This window comes from Myotis lucifugus, unplaced genomic scaffold (assembly GCF_000147115.1).
Source record: "Myotis lucifugus unplaced genomic scaffold, Myoluc2.0 scaffold_295, whole genome shotgun sequence".
Lineage (NCBI taxonomy): Eukaryota > Metazoa > Chordata > Mammalia > Chiroptera > Vespertilionidae > Myotis > Myotis lucifugus.
Window position 1 is genome coordinate 889398 of NW_005871343.1, and position 23950 is coordinate 913347.

The following is a 23950-nucleotide window of genomic DNA, read 5'->3' on the forward strand; positions in this document are numbered from 1 at the left end:
TGGAACATCATCCCATACACCAGTGGTCAGCAAACTGCGGCTCACGAGCCACATGCGGCACTTTGGCCCCTTGAGTGTGGCTCTTCCACAAAATACCACGTGAGGGCGAGCACGTACAGTGCGATTGAAACTTCGTGGCCCATGTGCAGAAGTCGGTATTTTGTGGAAGAGCTACACTCAAGGGGCCAAAGAGCCGCATGTGGCTCGTGAGCCAAAGTTTGTCGACCACTGCATACACCAAAATGTTGTGGGTTCAATTCCTGGTCAGGGCACATACTTAGATTGTGGGTTTGATCCCCAGTCAGGGTGCATACTGGAGGCAATCAATTGATGTTTCTCTCTCACATCAATGTCTCTCTCTTTTTCTTTCTCTTTACTTTCCTTTCTCTCTCTCTCTCTCTCTCTCTCTCTCTCTCTCTCTCTCTCTCTTTCTCTCTCTCTCTCCAATAAAACATATCCTCAGGTAAGAATAAATGAAAAAAAAAGAAAAGAAAATCTATGTCCATACAAAAACCTGCACATGGATGTTTATAGCAATTTTAATGATCATTGCCAAAACTTGAAAGCAACCAAGATGTCCTTCAGTAGGTGAATGGATGAGGAAACTATGGAACATCTAGATTGTGGATTATTATTCAACACTAAAAAGAAATGAGCTATTAAGCCATGAAAAGACATGGAGGGATTTTGAATGCATATTACTAAGTAAAAGAAACCAATCTGAAAAGACCGCATACTCTATGATTCCAACTATATAACATTCTATAAAAGGTAAAACTATGGAGATAGAAGATCAGTAGTTGCCAAGCATTAGAGGGGAGGAAAGAAGGAATACACTGAGCACGAAGATTTTTAGGGCAGTGAAATTACTCTTTATGATGGCTATATGTCAATATACATCTGTCCAAACCCATAGAATGTACACCAAGAGTGAACCCTAATATAAACTGTGGACTCTGGGTGATAATACTGTGTTATTGGAGGTTTATCACAGATAACAAATATACCAGTCTGCTGGGGGGTAGGTAATGGGGAGGCTGTGCATGTGTAGGGACAGGGGATGTATGGGAAATCACTGTACCTTCCACTCAATTTTGCTGTGAATCTAAAACTGCTCTAAAAATAAAGTCTATTGAAAAAAAGAAAATTCCTCTACTCCCCAGGATATTCAGATATTGTCACCCTGGGGGGCTCCCCACTCCCCAACAACAGCCCCTGTTATGGCCATTTTTAGAAGCCGCTGTTTTATGTGCCGTTTAATAGTTCGGTGACCCTGTGACCTGGGCACATTCTTTCACTCCTGGCTTCAGTTTATTTCCCATTAAATAGGGATAATCACTTCCTCATGGGATTCCAGGAGGGATTAAATGGGGGTTCAGTGTGGGGAAAGTACCTAGCATTGTAATTCCTTTCTCAATCCCTAAGGAATTTGGTTTTTGGTCTAAAGCATTTAGGAACTCAATAATTTTCAGGATGGGGGTGATACGATGAGCTATACTTAGAAAAAAATCACTGTTTGAAAAAAACCATTTAGTCAGCAATGATGGATGGAAGAAGAGAGGACAGTCTAGAGGCCCAGAAAAATTAGCTGACAGCTTCTAACAGGGCTCGAGGAGAGAGATAGTAAGATCGGAGAGAGTGGGGCGGGAAAAAGAGGGATACAAGCATTCAAGAAGTTAGGAGGTTGATTAGAAAAGCTTTTGGGATCAGAGTCAGCCTTGATGCTTGTCTTTACTTCACAGCCCACATCTGCTCCAACAGTAGGTCTTACCTTCTCCACCACAAAGTACCCAGATCCTCTTGCCTCTCGATGCTGCTACTACTGCCATCTATACTGCTCAGTCCCTAGTCTTGGGCTGTTACAAAAGGCTGCTGGTGCTCTTCCTGCTTCCAACCCCAATCCATTCTCTAAAAAGCCCCTAGAATGTTCATTGGAAATGTAAATCGAATCTCATCCACTCCCCACCTAAAAATCCTCAAGTAGGTTCCCACCACACAGAATAAAACAGAACTCTTTAACCCTCCTCTAGGATCTGGCTGATTTCCTTTTCCACTGCATTGCTGATTTCCCCTCCCTCACTGTGCTCCAGCCTTTCTGTTTTCCACCAGCTAAGCTCAGGCCCACCTTAGAGTGTCTGCAACCAGCGTGTCCTCTGCCTAGAATGTTCTCCATGCCCTCCCATCTACCCAAACCCACCTCATCCCCTTCTCCACCTCCCCACTTCACTCCCTCCATGTTTGCTGGCTGGCTCTTAATTCAGATGTGAGCTGCTATGTGGCCTCTTCAGAGAGGCCTTCCCTTCCTATTTCTATTTTATACCTAGCACTTATTACTACCTGCTATTTTTTCTTGTTCATGTATGGATTGATCATTGCACTGTCTAACTCTCCCTACTGAAACCTCTCCAAGAGCAGAAATTGTCCTGTTCCTTGTACCTGGCCCATAATAGACATGCGATAAAGAATGTTGAATGAATGAAACAAAATTATATGGGAGTGGAGACAGCATTTGCAAAAATGTCTCTCGTGATCCAACCCCAACAATTACTTTCAGAACACTTTAAACTCTTGTTCAGTACTTAGTGTACTTCATTACATTATATCTTTTGTATACCCACCTTTCCCATTCCTTTTCAGGATAGGGACAACTCTTTTTATTTATCTGTGCATTCCCAACATGTTGCTCAACATCTGTCACGTGATAAGTGCTTAACAAGTATTCATAAAATGAATGAATGTGTGGATGAAAAGGGGGTTCTACAGAAAGTAACCTCATGGAGTGATCTTGCTGTAGGCAGTTCAGACAGACATGAGCAGAGCAAGGACAATGGGCCAGGTACAGAAGGTCACCAGGATGGAAAGCCCCAGGTGCCTAGCAATGGACAATCATTGTAGGGTGGGATCTTGCCACCAACGTGACTTTTTCTCCCCTAGCATATTCCTGACCTGTCCTCCCTGGAGATAACATCTAGCCCTCAGTTGTATTTTCAGTGTCAGGCCCAGTTAAGCAACAAAACCAACCACTGCTGACGTCACAACCAGCCACATGGAATAATGACCCCCTGCCCTGGTGCCGGCCAATCAATCAGTGGAGACCACAACCCTGAATGGACACACTTGGAACATTTCTAACTATTCTATTAAGATCTTTTCCTGGGACCTCCCCTAAAGTCTCCACCCTTAAAACCCTTAGGACGGAGGACCCAGGGGGCTCTCACTCCAGGAAGCACACCCTTCCTATACCAGGCACATTACCATTAGCTTCCCCACTCCCAAGCTCCAAGGGCCCTTCTTTTATCTCTATAACTTGTTTCCAAAGCCCATTTCTTCTAGGAATTACTTTTTCCTACCTCTGTGATTTACACAATAAATGTTCTCTTACAGTTTTGGGTCTTCCTCTGAATTCTTTCCTGGCCACAACCCAAGTACCAAAGTTGCTAAACCCAGGTGTGGTCTGACCCTATGGGTCAGACACCTGGTGCCATTCCCACACATTTGACCATAAATTTCTTAATGGTCAGGTCATGGTGATAACCATGCCCCAGGCATATAACTTTTTTAGTAAAAAATTTACCTTTGCCTTAAGCAAGCCCAGTTCCTTGCATCTACATCAACACACCTTTGAAATAATCAACTCCAAGAAACTGCATAGTCTTGTTAACTATCCTATAAATCTAGCCCCCACCCCTTGCCTTCTCCCACCTTCATGTAACCTCCCTTATGTTCACTGTTTAATTTCAAATGTATACAAGAAACTGCAAAGCTGTCCTTCTCTGGAGCATTTGTGCCGGAAGCCGGTCCACCCTTGCTGCTTGACACAGTCGCTGCAGGGAAGAAACATCTGCACAGCATATGTTTCAAGGGACCTGGCGTATATGGCATATGTTTGCTCCCGCTCTTAGCGCTATGTGTTTTAACCAGGACCACCTCCCCAAGAAAGGTTGTTTCCCCAGGTGGGGATTTTTCCCTGGAGTTAGGGATTAACAGGACTAAGGGAGGGAATAAATCAGTAAAACCCCTTAACTAAGTGCCAGGCGGGTAGTTAACCACCTTAACTACGAACAATCACGGTGAAGGATGCCCACAGCATTCAGGGCACCAACCCACAGTATCTGGTGGGGAAGATCATTCGGACTCGAATCTATGAGTCCAAGTACTGGAAAGAGGAGTGCTTTGGACTTATGGCTGAACTTGTAGTTGATAAAGCCATGGAGTTAAGGTTTGTCGGTGGCATCTATGGTGGCAACATAAAGCCAACTCCCTTTCTGTGTTTGACCTTGAAGTTGCTTCAGATTCAACCAGAGAAGGATATCATTGTTGAGTTTATAAAAAAATGAAGATTTCAAGTATGTACGCATGTTGGGAGCGCTTTATATGAGGCTGACAGGCACTGCAATTGATGGCTACAAATACTTGGAGCCTCTGTACAATGATCATAGAAAAATTAAGAGCCAGAACCGAAATGGAGAGTTTGAACTGATGCATGTAGATGAGTTCATTGATGAACTACTACACAGTGAGAGAGTCTGTGATATCATTCTTCCCCGGCTACAGAAACTCTATGTGCTAGAGGAGCCTCGGGTTAGCACTCTAGAAGAGGACATGGATGATGTCGAGTCCAGTGAAGAAGAGGAAGAAGAGGATGAGAAGTTGGAGAGAGTACCATCACCTGATCACCGCAGGAGAAACTACCGAGACTTGAACAAGCCCTGTCGCTCTCCCACACTGCACTACAGAAGAAGTAGGAGCCAGTCTCCAAAAAGGAGGAGCCCTTCCCCTCACAGAGAGAGGCATCGGAGCAAGAGTCCAAGACGTCACCACAGCAGGTCCCGAGATAGACGGCACAGATCCCACTCCAAGTCCCCAGGTCATCACCGTAGTCATAGACACAGGAGCCACTCAGAATCTCCTGAAAGATCTAAGAAAAGCCACAAGAAGAGCCGGAGAAGAAATGAGTAATGGACTCAGTTTAGGTTTAGTCCAAAGAGCTTCCTGCAAATATGAAGTCATCTCTCTATGTGGAAGGACTAAGATCTACTCCCACGGCAGCTATAAGAATATTTTAGAGTGTTTTTGTTTTTTAACCTTACAGTAGAGTAGTGACCTTGGAATGGAGATAACAAATGCCCTAACCTTTGGAATAGAATGTATAGGATTAAAATCAAATGGTATAAATACAGATGTAACAGGAGAATAAAGGGAGAACCTGGCTAGAGAACCTGGCTATGATGATCAACTGAACACTGTCTGTGTGTCATTCCTTCTTTGCCGACTCCGTCCACACCTTTGGGAACCCCTGGACTCGCTGGGTCTGGGCCCCAATACATTTGGGGTTTTGTTTCCTGGCAATTGTCATCAGTTTTTACTCAAACTCTTACAAGAATTCTTTGCAGGTTTGAACATTCCTTACACAGATGAATGAGTGAATACCTCTAGGTTGAGGATTTACTTTTTGTTGAGTCAACTTTCTCATATTGTGGCTACCTGAGTTATCCCTCCTGGCATTGCTTTAAACTTTATCTCTTGTCCTCACATTTGTAGTTGAAACCTGCTCACCTTCAACATCCAACTGTCCTCATACTATACTAGAAAGGAAATGCCCTTTAACCCCTGCCCCCCAGACTTCTCTCTTTCACCAAATAATTTCTCTGGATTTTCTCACTTCCTCTCTTGCCCAATTTTACCTCCCCAATGGTCCCCTCCCAATACACCCTCTGAGGCAACATTTCTCCAAGGATGGTTAGAATTAACTTAATTATTAAAAATGTGCATTGCTGGGTCCCTCCTTAGACGTAATGTATTGGACTCTCTCTGGAGTTGAGGTCAGGAAACATACATTTTTTTAATTTCTCAGATGATTCTGAAGGAAACCAGAATGTCACTCCAAAATATGCTTCTTTCACATGAAAATTATTTTAAGCTCAAGGCAATTAAAAAACCGTAAACACAGAAAAAACTTCTTTTCTGTCTAAAGGCAGGAATTAAATTCTCCTTTGACTGGGGAGAGACTGTCCTCAGACCAGAACCAGCACCAGAGAAGTCTGTGAACAAACCTTGTTAAACTAACCCTTATCTTCCCAGTTAAGGAAGTGAAGGACTGTCTCACCCTAGGTCAGCAGTTCTCAACCTGTGGGTCGCGACCCCTTTAGGGGTTGAATGACCCTTTCACAGGGGTCGCCTAAGACCATCGGAAAACTAAGACCATATATAATTACATATATAATTACATATATAATTACACACTGGTTTTGTGATTAATCACTATGCTTTAATTATGTTCAATTTGTAACAATGAAATTGGGGGTCACCACAACATGAGGAACTGTATTAAAGGGTCGCGGCATTAGGAAGGTTGAGAACCACTGCGGCCTAGGTGAACCAACCCCAAACCAAACCCCTTTGTCTCGTCAATTCTTCACAAATGTATGAATTTTTTGCCTGTAAGTTATTAAAGCTTCCTGCTCTGGTCACTTCCTCCTGTCTTCATGCTCTTATGAAGGCTCCCATGTACATATGAAAATTCAATAAAAATTGTACGCATTTCTCCTGTTAATCTGTCATTGTCCCTTTAATTTGCAGACTGAGTGAGAGCCCTAAAAGGGACAAGGAGATTTTTTCCCTTCACTACAATTCTCAAACACACAAACATTTAGGACTCCTAGTAAACTATTTTTAATTTTTTTAATAGTTATGTCCATATAAAATATGTCCAAAACTGTAGAGTTTTTACAAGAGTTTATTTGAGCCAAACTGATGACATATGCCAGGGAGCAACATTTCAAATGCTTCCCAGAATGACAGTTTTGCAGTTTCTTTTATGCATTTGAAATTAAGGAGGGGAGGTAAGGGAGATTGGAGTTAAGAAGATGGTGTGCTCTCTTGAGGGTTAATACCCCCCTTCAAATGGTCCCATAAAACACACAGCATTCTGCATTCTGTTTTAGATTGTTGCCATTATATTAGACTGTCTCATTCTATAACCATCTCATCTTCCTATTGAGTTATTGAGCTTTTCCGCATTTATTTGTAGGAGCCCCTTTTAATATTTTTAAATAGCTCTTTTTCATATGCAAATACATTTCCCTCAGTTTCTCTTTTATCTCTTGATTTTGTTTATGGTATTTTTCCATGCAAAAAATTTTAATTTTTAATATTGCAAATTAATCAAACTTTTTGTGGGTTTGTTTATGGTTTTCTTCATGCTCGAAAAAGTCTTTGCCATTCTAAGATTTTTTTAATATTCCCCCATTTTCTATTGATATTTTAATGAATTCACTTTTAATATTTAATATTTTTATCTTTCTGCAATTTATTTTGGTATTTAACATGAAACTGGGATGCCATTTCTTTTTCTAGACAGTCGGGTGTTTTCTAGCACTAGGCACTCAGTAAGCCATATTGTCCCCTCTGATTTGATGTCACCTTTTTCATGTAATAAATTCCTATATGTACTTGGGTCTGATGAATCCATGCTTCCTCATCTGCTGGACCTTGTCTGTTGTCAAACACAACCTATAGCTTTGGAACACAAAGCAAAGAAAACCTGCCCATTTTAGTCCTCCTTAACGGCATTACTAAGACAGCTACTTACAATTAGCTAATTACTAAAAGGACTAAAAGTGTTCATAAATGTTCATGAAAAGGTCACCTAGAGATGGCCCAACCTTCTCCGAGTCCAGATCACAATGATCAGAAAGCCCTTCCCAGGTTGGGTTCCAATAATGCCCAGCACGGTCTGATGCTGGACTAACAAAGCACATCCTCTCCAGACAGCCGATCTGCTATGGCTTGCCGGCATTAGCTGCATGTTCATCTACTGACAGGGATTTTGATCTCAGCCCTATAGGAACAAACCTCAGCATCCTTTGTCGAATATTAATTGAGCATAGTGGTTTGGGTCAATTTCTGGGTTCTCTATTCTATTCCATTGATCTATATGTCTGTTCTTGTTCCAGTACCAGGCTGTTTGGAGAACAGTGGCTTTGTAATACAGCTTGATATCTGGTATTGAGATCCCACCTACTTTGTTCGTCTTTCTCAGGATTGCTGCAGCTATTCGGGGGTCTTTTTTTATTCCAGATGAATTTTTGGAAAGTTTGTTCTAGGTCTGTGAAATATGCCATTGGTATTTTAATGGGGGTGCATTGAAACTATAGATTGCTTTGGGTAGTATGGACATCGTGGTGATGTTGATTCTACCAATCCATGAACACGGTATGTTCTTCCATCTGTTTATGTCTTCCTCTAGCTCCTTTTTCAGTGTCCTGTAGTTTTCCGCGTATAGTTCTTTTACCTCCTTAGTCAAGTTTATTCCTAGGTATCTTAATTTTTTTGGTGCGATGGTAAATAGGATTGCTTTTTTAGTCTCTCTTTCTGTAAGTTCATTATTGGTGTATAGAAATGCCATAGATTTCTTGGCATTAATTTTGTATCCTGCTACATTGCTGAATTCATTTATTAAGTCTAATAATTGTTTGATGGAGTCTTTAGGGTTTTCTATGTCCAGTATCATGTCATCTGCAAATAAGGACAGTTTTACTTCTTCTTTTCCAATTTGGATGCCTTTTATTTCTTCTTCTTCTCTCATCACAATGGCTAGTATTTCCAGTACTATGTTGAACAGGAGTGGTGAGAGTGGGCATCCCTGTCTTGTTCCTGTTCTTAGGGGAAATGGTTTTAGTTTTTGCCCATTGAGTATGATGTTGGCTGTGGATTTCTCATATATGGCTTTTATCATGTTGAGGTATGATCCTTCTATTCCCACCTTGCTGAGAGTTTTTATCAAGAAGGGGTGTTGAATTTTGTCAAATGCTTTTTCTGCGTCAATTGATATGACTATGTGATTTTTATCTCTCAATTTGTTTATTTGATGTATCACATTTATTGATTTGCAGATATTGTATCATCCTTGCATCCCCGGGATAAATCCTACTTGGTCATGGTGTATGATTTTTCTGATGTACTGCTGGATCCGATTTGCTAGAATTTTGTTAAGGATTTTGGCATCTATGTTCATGAGGGATATTGGCCTATAATTCTCTTTCATTGTGTTGTCTTTATCTGGTTTTGGTATTAGGTTGATGCTGGCTTCATAGAATGTGCTTGAAAGTGTTCCTTCCTCTTGATTTTTTTGGAATAGTCTGAGGAGGATAGGTTTTAGTTCTTCCTTGAATGTTTGACAAAGGAGGCATGAACATACAATGGAGTCATGACAGCCTCTTCAATAAATGGTGTTGGGAAAATTGGACAGGTACATGCAAAAAAATGAAACTAGATCACCAACTTACACCATACACAAAAATAAACTCAAAATGGATAAAGGACTTAAATGTAAGATGGGAACCCATAAAAATATTAGAGGAATCCATAGGCAGCAAAATCTCAGACATATCCCGAAGCAGTTTCTTCACTGATACTGCTCTTAGGGCAATGGAAACTAAAGAGAAAATAAACAAATGGGACTACATCAAAATCAAAAGCTTTTGCACAGCAAAGGAAACCATCAACAAAACAACAAGAAAGCCCACTGCATGGGAGAACCTATTTGCAAATGTTTTCACCGATCAGGGTTTAATCTCTAAAATTTACAGGGAACTCATACAACTTTACAAAAGGAAGATAAAAAATCCAATCAAAATATGGGCAACGGACCTAAATAGATACTTTTCGGAAGAAGACAGAAGAAAGGCCAAAAGACATATGAAAACATGTTCAAAGTCACTAATCATCCGAGAGATGCAAATCAAAATGACAATCCGGTTCCATTTCACACCTGTCAGAATGGCTATCATCAACAAATGACAAGTGCTGGAGAGGATGCGGAGAAAAAGGAATCCTCATGCACTGCTGGTGGGAATGCAGACTGGTGCAGCCACTGTGGAAAACAGTATGGAGTTTCCTCAAAAAACTAAAAATGGAACTCCCATTTGACCCAGTGATCTCACTTCTAGGAATATATCCCAAGAAATCAGAAACACCAATCAGAAAGGATATATGCACCCCTATGTTCATAGCAGCACAATTCATCATAGCTAAGATTTAGTAACAGCCTAAGTGCCCATCAGTAGATGAGTGGATTAGAAAACTGTGGTACATCTACACAATGGAACACTACACTGCGGTAAAAAAGAAGGAATTCTTACCATTTGCAACAGCATGAATGCAACTGGAGAGAATTATGCTAAGTAAAATAAGCCAGTCAGAGAAAGTTAAATATCACATGATCTTACTCATTTATGGAATATAATTGCCAGAAGCTGGTCCATCCTTGCTGCTTGACACAGTTGCTGCAGGGAAGAAACATCTGCACAGTATATGTTTCAAGGGACCTGGTGTATATGGCATACTGTTCTTAATATGTTTGCTCACCTTCTTGGCGCTATGTGTTTTAACCAAGATCACCTCTCCGAGAAAGGTTGTTTCCCCAGGTAGGGATTTTTCCCTGAAGTTAGGGAGGGAATAAAACCCCTTAACTAAATGCCAGGCGGGTAGTTAATCACTTTAACTACGAACAATCACCCTTAAGCTACATAATCTTTACTCCCTGGAATGGAGATAAGAAACGCCCTAACCTTTGGAATAGAAATTGACAGGATTAAAATCAACTGGTATAAATAATACAGATGTAACAAGACAATAAAACACACAGAACCTGGCTAGAGAACCTGGCTAGGCTGCTGATCAACTGAGCGCTGTCTCTGCACCATTCCTTCTTCGCCGACTCCGTCCACACCTTTGGGAACCCCTGGACCTGCTGGGGTTGGACCCCAACATATAATGAACAACATAAACTGATGAGCAAAAACAGATCCAGAGACAGAGAAGCATTGATCAGACCGTCAAACCTCAGAGGAAGGTAGGGGAGGGTGGGGGTAAAGGGGAGAGATCAACCAAAGGACTTATATGCAAGCATATAGGCCTAACCAATGGACACAGACAACAGGGGGATGAGGGCATGAGTGGGGTGAAGGCAGGTAGGTGGGGATAAGGACACATATGTAATAACTTAATCAATAAAAAAAGAAAATTAAAAAAAAGAACAGAACTCAGGCATAAGAGAGAGTCTCTCTCTTCCCTTGCCATGTGACTTAGCCTCAGAACCAATCTGAAAACTCTTTCAGAGTTTCTTGGCAAATTTTTCTTTCAGTTAAATTCTGTTACAATTATTATTAAACTACCCTTATCCTCTGCCAAATAAATAACCTTGAGAATTCAAAACATGATGATAGGCATTCTAAGTATCACTGACTCCATCAAACAGTTGGTAATTCCTGTGTGTAAAGGGGCTGTGCCAGGAGCTATAGACACAACTTAAAAACAAGTGTGGCCTTGTCCCATTCCTCGAAGAGGCTGTAAGCTACTGGGTAAATAAATGAATACAAGTCATAACATGATCAGAACTATTCATGCAGGGGTGAGGAATTGGCCCAACTCTGTATAGACTTTAGCATATCTTTCTGGATCTCCCTTATCTCATCTGAAAAACAGAATAAAAACCATACCTCATATTGTTAATGAGAGAAATGGATGAAACATACATGTACACTGAGTGGCCAGATTATTATGACCACCTGACGTTTGTAGACAAATTAGCTATAATTTCGCGCTGAAGTTGCTAGAGGGCCAGACCATTATAAATAGGGAAGCAGGTTGTTTACCATGACACCATGACAGTAGAAGTGATTTTTTTCTGAAGATATGGGTAAACAACACGATTTAATAGCCTTTGAACATGGGATATATATATTAGAGAGTAAGCTACAGTGCCTGGTGCACTGTGAGCCCTTGATACATGAACCATTCCTATCATTACAAAGTGCCATGGGGGAAGTGACCCATTCATTATGTCTTGGGCCTCCAAGAGGAATACATTTCACAAAATTGGTCACTTAGAATTCAGGTAAAGGCAACAATTTGGAGTTAAGGAAAGCCCAAGGTGTCTGAAGGGCACACTGCCTTCCCAAGTCTGTCTGCAAAGGCAATACAGGCCCGGAGAGGGCCATGAAGAACATGGTTAGGCACTCAGCCCTGATTCCATGAGCAAGGTGTCAGCTGCTGAATCCAGCCACAGGACTCAGCAACCAGCCTTGCCGAGTAAGGGGGACCATTCTTTATCCGATGCCATCTTTTCCCTCTGACACTGTATCCCTTGTATTTGAAATAGGAGCCTCTCCAGGGCTCTGCCAGTCACTCCCCCACCTTCCCAGGTGCATGATGCTAAGCAGGTTCTCTCTACAAGACCATTTACCATCTTTCCATTTTTTCAATAAATACTCATATCCTCCTCCAGTCTGACATAACAAAACAAGTCACTGCCACCTCGTTCTTCCAGCCACATCAATTCTATTTTGCTTCCTCTTTGAGTGACAGAGGTTAAGACAATACAATAAAAGTATGCCTTAATTATGCTGTCAGAGTGCACATTCTCCAAAGCTTTAATCAGGTCTACAGGGATGGAAGAGAACAAACCTGGGAGAAAGCTTTAAATCTTTGACTTCAAAGATTTAAAGATGCATAAAATTCATTTTTAATACAAAACAGATGTACCGTAACTAATTAGAATGAAAGTTTTCTGGAAACCAGAGTCCTAACTGGAACCTACCAGCAATGTCAAGTTTAAAGTAGAAGGTGACATGGGCAAAAATAAAGATAAATGGGGGCTACTAGGGGGAAAATTAGGATCTGACCTCACCTATAACCAGGCAAGACAGGGCCAGTATTTACAATTCATTAGGTTTCAATAACCTAATCAAAAGCAGAAGTTAGCCCTAGAAGCACATCTACTCAGAAAAGATGGGTTCAGTTAGTCTGCTCTCAGGGGACAGCCAGTTATGCTTTTAAAATGTAAATTAGGTTGTGTCATGTCCAATAGGACCCTCCCCTGTCCCTTTTCGCCTTTGTGATCTCTTCATCCCCCTTTCCACAGCTCCACCACCTTGGGCAACCTGTCCTTCTCCTGACACACCTTCATATTCCTGCCATAGGGCATTTTTTCTAGATTTTTCTCAATCCTCTGACCACACTTCTGCCAGATACCTGTTTGCATGGTTCTCAGTGAGGCTGAACACTGAATACTCAATGAGGCTGAGTGAATGCTGAAAAGAGCCCTCCTGCCCTTGGTACCCAAATGCCCTTTACTCTTCTCAACTTTTTCCTTTTTTCCCTAGCACTTCATTACTTTCTAGCACAGTGGTTCTCAACCTTGGCTGCACATTAGAATCACCTGGGAATCTTTTTAAAATCCTGATTTCTGGGCCTCATCCTCCAGAAATTCTGTTTCTTTGCTATGGGATGGGGCCACAACATTAGTAACAAAGTTACTAATTAGTAATTATATTAGTAATTATATTAGTAATTATATTAGTAATTATATTAGTAATATAATTAGTATAATTATATTATGCTGTTCTAGCATAATATAATTAACATATTTCCTCTAGTTGTTTTTTTTCCCACCTGTACCTTTTAGAATCTAAGACAGAATGATAGGAATCTTTGTTGTTCATTGGTTTACCCCCCAGAACAGTGTATAGCATATGGTTGGCGCTCAATAAATATTGTGGGATGAATAGGTGGCTTAGATATTTAAATCAGTTAAAGTGTTGCTTTTTATTTGTTTTAAAATTTTAAAAAGAAAATTAAAAACCTCATGTGTTTTTGTCATAGTTCAAAACTATAGTTCAACCACTCCAGTTTCCTCTTGGCCATCAGTACCAGAGGTTTGGCTGATTAGCATAATGAGTGTCACAAAGTGGATTTTCATTGGTAAAATCAGTTGGCTTGTTAATCAGCATAAGAGTTGTGAAAAGTGAGCTCTTATTTAAGGAAATTAATAGAATTCATGATATGCAGATTGGTTTAAATATTCCAGGGACTCTACCCAACCAATTTCATTCTAATTAGTTATGGTACATCTGTTTTGTATTCCGTAAAAGAATTCCGTAAAGTCTGTAGCCTGCAGTTTTAGAGATAATGGCCTGGGCTAAATCCTAAGTGATCTGTGTCCCATCACGATCTCAGATTGTGCTGGTTGCCTGATGCCAACCATCAGTCTAACAGAATCTTACCTCTGGAGCATGCTTTCTCAACTTCGGCACTATTGTTATTTTGGCCCAGAAATTTCTTTTTGGGGGGAGAGGTGTCTGTCTTATCTATTGTAGGATGTTTAGCAGCACCCATGGCCCCACTCACTAGATACCCACAGCACCCAAGCCTGACAAACAAAAACATCTCCAAATACAACACTAGCCACTAGTCACATGTGTTTTATTGACCCTTGAAAAGTGGTTAATGTGCCTGAGGAAGTAAATTTTTAATTTTATTTCATTTTAATTCATTTATTTTAAAATCTAAATGGCCACATGTAGCTAAAAGCTACCACAATGGACCACACAAGCCTGGAATATTATCATACCTGACTTCATAGATGGTGGTGGTCAGATCACATAAAGAGGAGAGAGCTGAGACTTCATCAAGGTGCCAGAACACGTCGTATGAACTGTGTTTATGGCAGCTTGCTACCAAATGTTTGTTTTATAAATTGAGAGGAAGAAGAAAAAAATACTCCAACCAGATCTGCCCAGTTCCTCTGTTTTATGCACCTATTTCCATCCAGTCACATCCCACATATAATCAGAATTCTGCAGGGATTGTGCCTTACACACACACAAATGGAACAGAAGGAGATGAGCATAGACTTTTTTGAGATTTGTCAGACCTTTTACTTAGAAATGAACCTAAGTCTTACTTTTCTCTCATATTCATAAATTTTTTTAATTTTACATTTAATCTCTTCTTTACTATCTAGACTTGTAAAAAGTCTGTGCCCGAAAGCAATAAAACTATGATCGCTCATTTTTCATCAAAACCCCCTTTCAGTATATTCAAGTAATTATAAAAGACAAGCATAGGTATCAAAACAGTGCCTTGGATAAAGCTTCTGACTTCTCCAGGGATAGAAACTGATGAATAGATACATTTACAGCAGTCCTTCTGGGACTTTTAAACAAGTGGTTCTAAGGTAGAGAGGGAGGGAGGCCAATAGAACAATGAATCATGTCTAGACAAGAATTATGACAATCCTCCTATTGTAGATGAGACAAAGCTGAGGTTTATCCAGAACTGGAAAATCACATCTGGACTTGAACTTGGATCTTCTGACCCCAGATCCAGGGATGCTGCTGCTTGATTTTTGGCATATGATGGAACCAAGGGAATGTATGTTTTGTTTTGTTTTGTTTTGTTTTGTTTTGTTTGGGAATGTGTGCTTTCCTGCATCCTTGACAACTGGACTGAAATCATGGAAATAATCTCATTTTAGAAATGAGATTGTCATAACATTCAATTACGCACAATATTTTAGAAATGGTATTATTACATCATCCAAAAGTGTGAAAGGAATGCTTTGTTAATTTTATTGTAATTAATCTATGCAAAGGTAATTTTAAAATCCTGGATGGTGCTAGGTTCCAAACTTTAGTCTGTACCAGAATTACTTGTGCCATTTCTAGTTTAAAACATAGTAGAACATGGGTACCCCGACTGCCTGTTCTCATTCAGAATGCCTGGAGTGAGGCCCAGTCATCTTTTTTTTTTTTTTTTTACTTTGTCAACAAAACACACAATTCTGATGCAGTATAAAGTTTGAGAATTATTTACATAGGGCAGTAGTCGGCAAACTGCGGCTCATGAGCCACATGCGGTTGTTTGGCCCCTTGAGTGTGGCCACGAAGTTTCAATCGCACTGTACGTGTGCGCCCGCACGTGGCATTTTGTGGAAGAGCCACACTCAAGGGGCCGCAGTTTGCCGACCACTGATATAGGGTATAGGTGATTGAGAAAGAGCAATAAGGTAGGAGAGTGATGAATCATAGAAACAAAAAAAAAAGTGCTTCAAAAAGGTGAGTGGACATTTGAGAGATAGTGAAGAGATACAGAGAAGTAGCCATTGAACTTGGCAACATGGAGGTCATAGGATTTTTGACAAAAGCAGCTTCAGAGAAATGGGAGTGTCTGAATGTGTTTGGCATTAGATGGAGAGGAGAATAAGGGGAGTCAGAGGAGCCAGAGTGACACTAGACAAAAAAAATAAAAAATAAAAAAATTAAAATTAAAATTAAAAAAATAAAAAAATTAAAATTAAAATTAAATATATATATATATATATATATGAGAAGTTGAGTTGTTGAAAAAGGCAGAAAAATAGGGTTGAAATAGAGAAAGGGGGAGGTGTTGGGTCAGGGAGAATATTTTAAAATTTATATTTATTTTTCAACTGACATACAACATTATTTTTAGTTTCAGGTACACAACCTAGTAAATTAGACATTTATATAACTTACCACGTGATCACCCCAATAAACCCATCTGACAATCACACATAGTTATTACATTATGATTTACTATGTTTCCTATGTTGAATTTACATCCCATAACTTTTTATAACTGCCAATTTGTACTTCTTAATTGGGTCAGGGAGAATTCGAGATTTTGTTTTTCTTTTTCTTTTTTATGAAAGTAATGTGCTAGAGAATTCACTGGTATATTGACTCACTAACAATAGAAACCACAAGAGAGCAGGACCTCTGTTGTGTTTATAACCGAGTGACTAAGACCCAGGGCTCAGCAGAAACAAACCCATGCATACACAGTCAGCTAATACTTGCCAAGGAAGGGAGCCAGGAATACTCAATGGGGAGAGGATAGTCTCGTCAATAAATGGCATTGGGAAACTGGATACCCACATGCAAAGGAATGAAACTGGGCTCCTGTCTTACACTACTCACAAAAAATAACTCAAGATGAATTAAAATACTTAAATGTAAGACATGAAATTGTAAAATTCCCAGAAGAAAACATAAGGAAAAACTCCCAGACATTGGTCTTGGCAATGATTTTATGGATATGATACCAAAGGCACAAGCAATCAAAGCGGAAATAAACAAATGGGACTACATCAAATGTGAGAGTGTCTGTACAGCAAAAGAAACAACCCAAAAATATGAAAAGGCAGCCTAGGAATGGGAGAAATATTTGTAAACCATATACCTGATAAGGGGTTAAGGTCCAAAATATATAAGGAACTCACATATCTCAGTAGCCCTCCCTCCAAAAAATATCTGAGTTAAAAAAAAAATAGGCAAAGAACTTAGATAGTTCTTGAACTTTTCCAGAGACATTCAAAAGGCCAACAAGCCCCAGGCCTATAACTTCTTTAGTGAAAGGTTGTAAGCCAGCCCTGTCCACTGTTCTTGTGCATCTAGGTTACACACCTTGTAAATGTAATACCTTTAAAAACTAATGCCCCTTCAAGGGAGTATTAACCCTCAAGAGAGTACAAGATCTTAACTCTCCTGTAATCCAATCCCCACCATGCTTTCTCCAATCTTCCTTCCTTTCCCTCCTTAATTTCAAATGCATAAAAGAAACTGCAAAACTCTTATTCTCTGGAGCATTTGAGATCTTGCTCCTTGGCATATGTCATCAATTTGGCCCAAATAAACTTATAAAAATTCTCTACAAGTTTGGACGTTTCTTACATTTCCCCTATAAGTTATTCTAATGTTTTTCTTTTATTACACTGCAATGAACATCCACATCCTTGTACCTGTCCCTGAGGATTTGTGTGTTTCCATAAAAAAAGAGTCTACAAGTTGAATGTGGGGTCATGTGAAATGTGCAAATGTTCATCTGCTTTGCCCTAGCCGGTTTGGCTCAGTGGATAGAGCACCAGCTTGCGGACCAAAGGGTCCCGGGTTCCATTTCGGCCAAGGGAACCTACCTTGGTTGCAGGCTCCTCCACGGCCCGGGGCCCTGGTCGGGGTGCGTTCAGGAGGCAACCAATCAATGTGTTTCTCTCACATCGATGTTTTTCTTGATCTTTCCCTCTCTCTTCCACTCTCTCTAAAAGATCAATGGAAAATAAATAAGTTCATCTGAAAAATAAAATTAAAAATTAAAAAATTCATCTGCTTTGTCTGACCAGCCTTCCTTCTTTTGATCTAAAGAGGCAATCACAGTGTCAAAGTTAATTCCTATTCTTCCAGTCTGATCTGTAGTGATACCATAGACAGTGTCAGGTCACACGGTCTCCTGTCTGTTTCAACCCACGACACTGAAACCCATCTTTTTTCTGAACCACAGACTGACACGGCCCACCCTGAGGTGCAAGGGCTGCGTGTGGAGAGCAGGTTCTAAGGCTGAGGCCAGGGTGTGTGGAAGGTTGTTCAGGTGGACAGGGGAGAAGCACGAAGGTCTTCTACAGAAGTTTAAAGAGCTGGACTTCTGTCTCTGCCCCCCAACACTGCCCCTCATAGAGCCCCCCACCCCTCTCGGAAGACAGCATCTCCATCCAGGAGCTCAAGGCACAGTTGGTAATGTGATCTTTGGCTTTTTTCAAATCTTGTAGATCAGCTCAGGGATCTTTGTTCGCTGATGATGTCAAGAACAGTGGCTTGCTCATGACAGGCGCTCAGTAAATAATTGTTTGGAAGCTGGAGATGGCAAAAGCAGACAAGGGGACAGAGGGGAAAGCCCAAGCCTACAAGGCAGATAGCTGGGTGGGGTTGTCTCGCTCCAGCAGGTTCTAGCTGTGTGGCCAAGGGCACAGTGTTTAACGTTTGGGGCCCGGACAGAGTGCTCCATCATGGTTACTGGGTGGGGCAACCTTTTGACCAGGCAGTTCTGCCTAGGATACACCCTGCCCCATCTCTTGCCAAGGCCGTGCTAAGCAGTCTCCACTCCCTGATCCCTTCCGCGACCCCAATCCTGAGGACTTGAGATTCACAGCCTTGATAGGCTCCTTGTGGTTAGTCACACACATTTAGAAGAAGCAAAGAGAGAGAGGGCTGAGGATGGGAATTCCTACTAACTCGTGACTCACACAGCGAGGGAGAGTTATGGGAAAAACCCCAACCTATCATATGCCGGGACACATATTGCACATACCTCAGGCCTCTCACTCAAGCTCCTCAACAGCTTCGGCAAACATTTGCTATGTGTCAGACACTGTCGAGGGGTCAGGCACAAGGCACAGGAAGGTCATCCATGCTAGGGATATGTCAATGAACAAAACAAAGATCTCTGCCTTCCAGAGCTTACAGTTTAGTGGGAGAGCCAGCCAATCAATGTAGTGATGAGTACACTGTACTGCTTATAAGGAGATAGTGCTATGGAACTTTTATTCTGTAACTAGAGACCCGGTTCACAAATTTGTGCATGGGTGAGGACCCTCGGGGTGGCCTGCAGGGATTGGGCCGAAACCCGCAGTCAAACACCTCCTGCAGCTCCTACTTGCCACTCTCACTCATCCTGGCCCCACTGCACCTGCTATGGGCTCATGCCCAATCAGTCCTGATCAGGAGATCAGTCCCTGCATCTGGTACCCTCCCAAGGGGAGTGGGCTGTGGGATAGGGATGAAACCAGCTCTCTGACATCCCCTGAAGGGTCCCAGATTGTGAGAGGGCGCAGGCCAGGCTGAGGGACCCCATTAGTGCATGATCAGGGCTGGTGAGGGACCGAGGGAGGGCTCCAGGGCATGTCAGGCCCATCTCGCCCAGTCCGGATGGGCCAGACCCCAGCTAACCTAACGGTCAAAGCGCCTGCCCCCTGGTGGTCAGTGCATGTCATAGCAACTGGTTGACCAGTCAACTGTCTGCCCGCTGGTGGGGGATATGTCAATGAACAAAACAAAGATCTCTGCCTTCCGGAGCTTACAGTTTAGCAGGAGAGCCAACCAATTAATGTAGTGATGAGTACACTGTACTGTTTATAAGGAGACTAGTAGCCCGGTGCACGAAATTCGTGCACATTAAAAGGGAATTAATTAGTAGGAATATTTTAATATTGCTATTTGCCCTTTTGCTATAATAGAAGTGTGAGAGATGAAAGGAAATTAGTAAAATGTATATGAAAATAATATATAAATTTATCCTATCTAATAAAAAGGGAATATGCTAACTGACCCTCACGCCATTGCAAAGATGGCGGCACCCACAGCCACAAGATGGCGGTGCCCAGTCCCCTCAGCCCCACAGGGGTGGCAGGTGTGTGGCAAGGCCAGGCCCACCCCACATGCCTGCCTCTGGAGTTCCCCAGTACCTTCAGCCCCCCAGCTGCTTAGGGCCAGCCCAAGGCACAGGTAACCAGGGCCGCCCAAGGCTCAGGTAACCAGGGCCAGCCAAGGCTTGAGCTGCCAGCAGTGGCAGTAACAGAGGTGTGATGGCGGCATCGCCTTCCCCTGATCGCCAGGTCGCCTCCCGCCCCTGAGGGCTCCCAGACTGTGAGAGGGGGCAGAACGGGCTGAAGGACCCCGCACTCCAGTGCATGAATTTTCATGCATCGGGCCTCTAGTTAATAAATAAACAGTAACAAAAGGATATAACAACAACAAAGGCATGATATAAAAACAACAAAAACATGATATGAAAACAACAGTGATGCAAACAATGACTGATAAAGTGATTAAACTTATTCTAATATCTCCCTGTACACTATTCTAATATCTCCCTGTACACCACATTAAGAGTGAAAACACTTTCAGAGTGCTTGACTAATTTCCCTTGTGATGAAGTATTTAGAACTTCAACTGTAACGTCACATGCTCTTCAAACTCGAGAGAAAGCAACTTATAACTGACCATGTGCAAAAATGGGTTCAGGTAGGAATATTCCTACTCTGTCTAGAGTTTGTCCTTGTGATTTATTAATAGTCATCACAAATGCTGGATCACAGGAAACTGTCATCGAATTAATTTAACTGGGAGGCCAGTGTCAGATGGGGACAAATCAATTCTTGGAATCAGAACAACCTCTCCCTCTGCAGATCCTGTTAATACTTTCAGCTTCGATAATGTTAGATTGTAATCTTTTGATAATAAATCTGGTACCATTACAAAGACCCCATTCACTATTAAGATTTCTCAATAGCCCTGACCGGTTTGGCTCAGTGGATGGAGCGTTGGCCTGCGGACTCAAGGGTCCCAGGTTCGATTCCGGTCAGGGGCATGAGCCTTGGTTGCGGGCACATCCCCAGTGGGGAGTGTGCAGGAGGCAGCTGATCGATGTTTCTCTCTCATCGATGTTTCTAGCTCTCTATCCCTCTCCTTTCCTCTCTGTAAAAAATCAATAAAATATATTTTAAAAAAAAAGATTTCTCAATAGCATGATGATTGCACCACTTTCAATTTTAATTTATGACATGGTATTCCCGAAGTAATAATACTATTAAGAAATTCGATGGCAAAATTTTCCTTTTCAGCATCATCTGTTGAATCAATGGAATCATTACTCAAATATGTGTGAAAATTTCTATCAAATATATCCAAAATGTTTTCATTTAATTTTTGAATGTGCTCATTTTTTTGGACAAAGAATTGCATGTTTAGATATATTTTTAATATTATCTATAGATATACTATTTCCAAAGGTAGCTTCAATAATAGATCCATTACAAATCATTTCACAGGTGATTTCAATATCCATTCCTAAATGAAAACTGTTATCAAGTTTGCTATCTCCAAGTTTTACTAACTATTCACTATAAGCAGAATCCTCTGATCTCATATTTGTTTTAAGAGACAACTTTCTGAAACATCCCCAAACATTACAGTACTTTAAACTCATTTGTACTATGGCCGATCCCATAGCATGCGGTACAATACTGAGACATTGTCAAAAATCCCCTCCAAGAAGGAGAACTTTCCCACCAAATACAACATTCAAAATCATAATTTCTCTTAGTAATCTGTCTATGGCGTTTATAGCATGACTGGATGCCATGATGCATTAATCAATAATGAGAAGTTGGGCCTTTTTAATAGTCTTAGCAACTTTACTGTTTATATTGAGTCTAGAAATTGAAGTTTCATTTAATGGAATTGGTCATTTATATTGGGAATGAAAGATTCTTCCACCAAGAAGTAAATTTGCAGTAATTCCTATAGATGCTGTGGGTAAAACAGTACCACCACAACCTCTAATATAATGTATTAAAACTTTATTGTGGGGAGCTGCTACAGTGTTTTGGACAGGTTCAAGCCTTGCACTGATAAGAGGGCACAGTCCTCTCATTGCCACGTGCAAGTCCCAACTTGGAGGGCAGGGCCCTCCCAGCCCAATTATAGCCAACAGCTGTAGTTGTAAGCTTGAACCTACAGTCCAAACACGTGGCCCCACGTGCCTGAGTGATGTAGGCTTGATAGAATTCAGGTGCATGTTGTTGAGTAGGATTAAAACCCAGGAGAATGTTGTAAACATCTTGATCACGCCCTTACCTTGCCTCGTGGCATCTGCTATAAAATAAAGACATGGCTATGGGCGTGGTCACTGTCTCTCAGGGAAGCAGCGTCCCACTGAGACCCAGCTTTCATTCTCTTGTCTGTCTTTTCTAAGCCTTTCAGCCGCACCCACTCAAGTTCACCCTTGCCATGCTGGCGCGGCATACTTTATAAAGATACTAGAGGCCCAGTGAACAAAAATTTGTGCACTTGGGGTGGGGGGGTCCATCAGCCCGGCCTGTGCCCTCTCGCAGCCTGGGACCTCTCAGGGGATGTCCACCTGCTGGCTTAGGCCCGCTCCCCAGGGGATTGGGCCTAAGCTGGCAGTCAGACATCCCTCTGGCAGCCCGGGAGCCCTCGGGGAATGTCCACTTGCCAGCAGGGAGCAGGCCTAAGCTGCAGTCGGACATCCTTAGCACTGCTGAGGAGGCAGGAGAGGCTCCCACCACCACCGCTGAACTGGCAGCCATCAGCCTGGCTTGTGGCTGAGCAGAGCTCCCCCTGTGGGAGCTCACCTACCACCAGGGGGCAGCTCCTCCATTGAGCGTCTGCCTCTGGTGGTTAGTGTGTGTCACAGTGACCAGTCATTCCCAGTTGTTCTGCTGTTAGGATCAATTTGCATATTACCCTTTTATTATATAGGATAGAGGCCTGGTGCATGGATGGGGGTGGCTGGTTTGCCATGAAGGGTGTCCCGGATCATTGTGGGGTTCCCGCTTGGGTGCCTGGCCAGCCTGGGTGACGGGCTGATGGCTGTTTGCAGGCTGGCCAAACCCTCCAGAGGGGACCCTCACCCCATGGGGATGTGGCCAGCCTGGATGAGGGGCTGAGGGCTGTTTTCAGGCTGGCCACACCCCCCAGTGACCCAAGCTCCCAGCCTCTCTTTTTTTTCTTTTTCTTTTTTTCCAAGGCGGGCTGGAAGCAGGTATCTGGGATTTATTTATCTTCTATAATTGAAACTTTGTAGCCTTGAGCGGAGCCCAGGTCCAGCTGGAAACCTGGGTTGCCCCTGGCAACCCCAGCTCCTCCTTGAGCCAAGGCCAGGGTGGCTAGAAGCAGGTATCTTGGATTTATTTGTCTTCTATAATTGAAACTTTGTAGCCTTGAGCAGAGCCCAGGGCCGCCCAGGGCAGGTGGGAAGCTTGGCTTCCTCCATCGTTGGGGGCAACCCAAGCCTCCTGCTCACTCCAGCTCCGTGGCTGCCACCATCTTAGTTGGGTTAATTTGCATAGCCGCTCTGATTGGCTGGTGGGCGTGGCTTGTGGGTGTAGCAGAGTAACAGAGTGATGGTTAATTTGCATCTTTCTCTTTTATTAGTGTAGATGCCTCCACACTCAGAGGGCTGTTTCCTGCCTCAAACCTCGCCCTCATGGGAAACAGCTCAGAGAGGGCATAATCGTTGCCAAGACAACCCCTGCAGGACTGACTTCCTTCCGGTTGGTCGAGCCTCGGTCGTGACGTTACACCCAAGGTTTTTATATAAATAGATAGTGCTATGAAACTTTTATTCTGGAATAAGAATTATGATCATAAAAAATGTAAAGGATTTAGTAAACCAATGTTATGGAAGGAGTGGAATTTATTTTGGAAAATTTAAGAAAAATAGGGTCAGTGTGCTGCCTCCTGTTGGGGGTAGGAGGGCACCGCATTTTATCTCACATACCTTGTGCCCTGGG

General features: G+C 42.1%; 1 pseudogene; it reads left to right on the forward strand.

Moving 5' to 3' along the window:
• The first annotated feature begins 4055 nt into the window (after positions 1 to 4055).
• Positions 4056 to 5051, forward strand: LOC102433703 (annotated as a pseudogene).
• The last annotated feature ends 18899 nt before the right edge of the window (positions 5052 to 23950 follow it).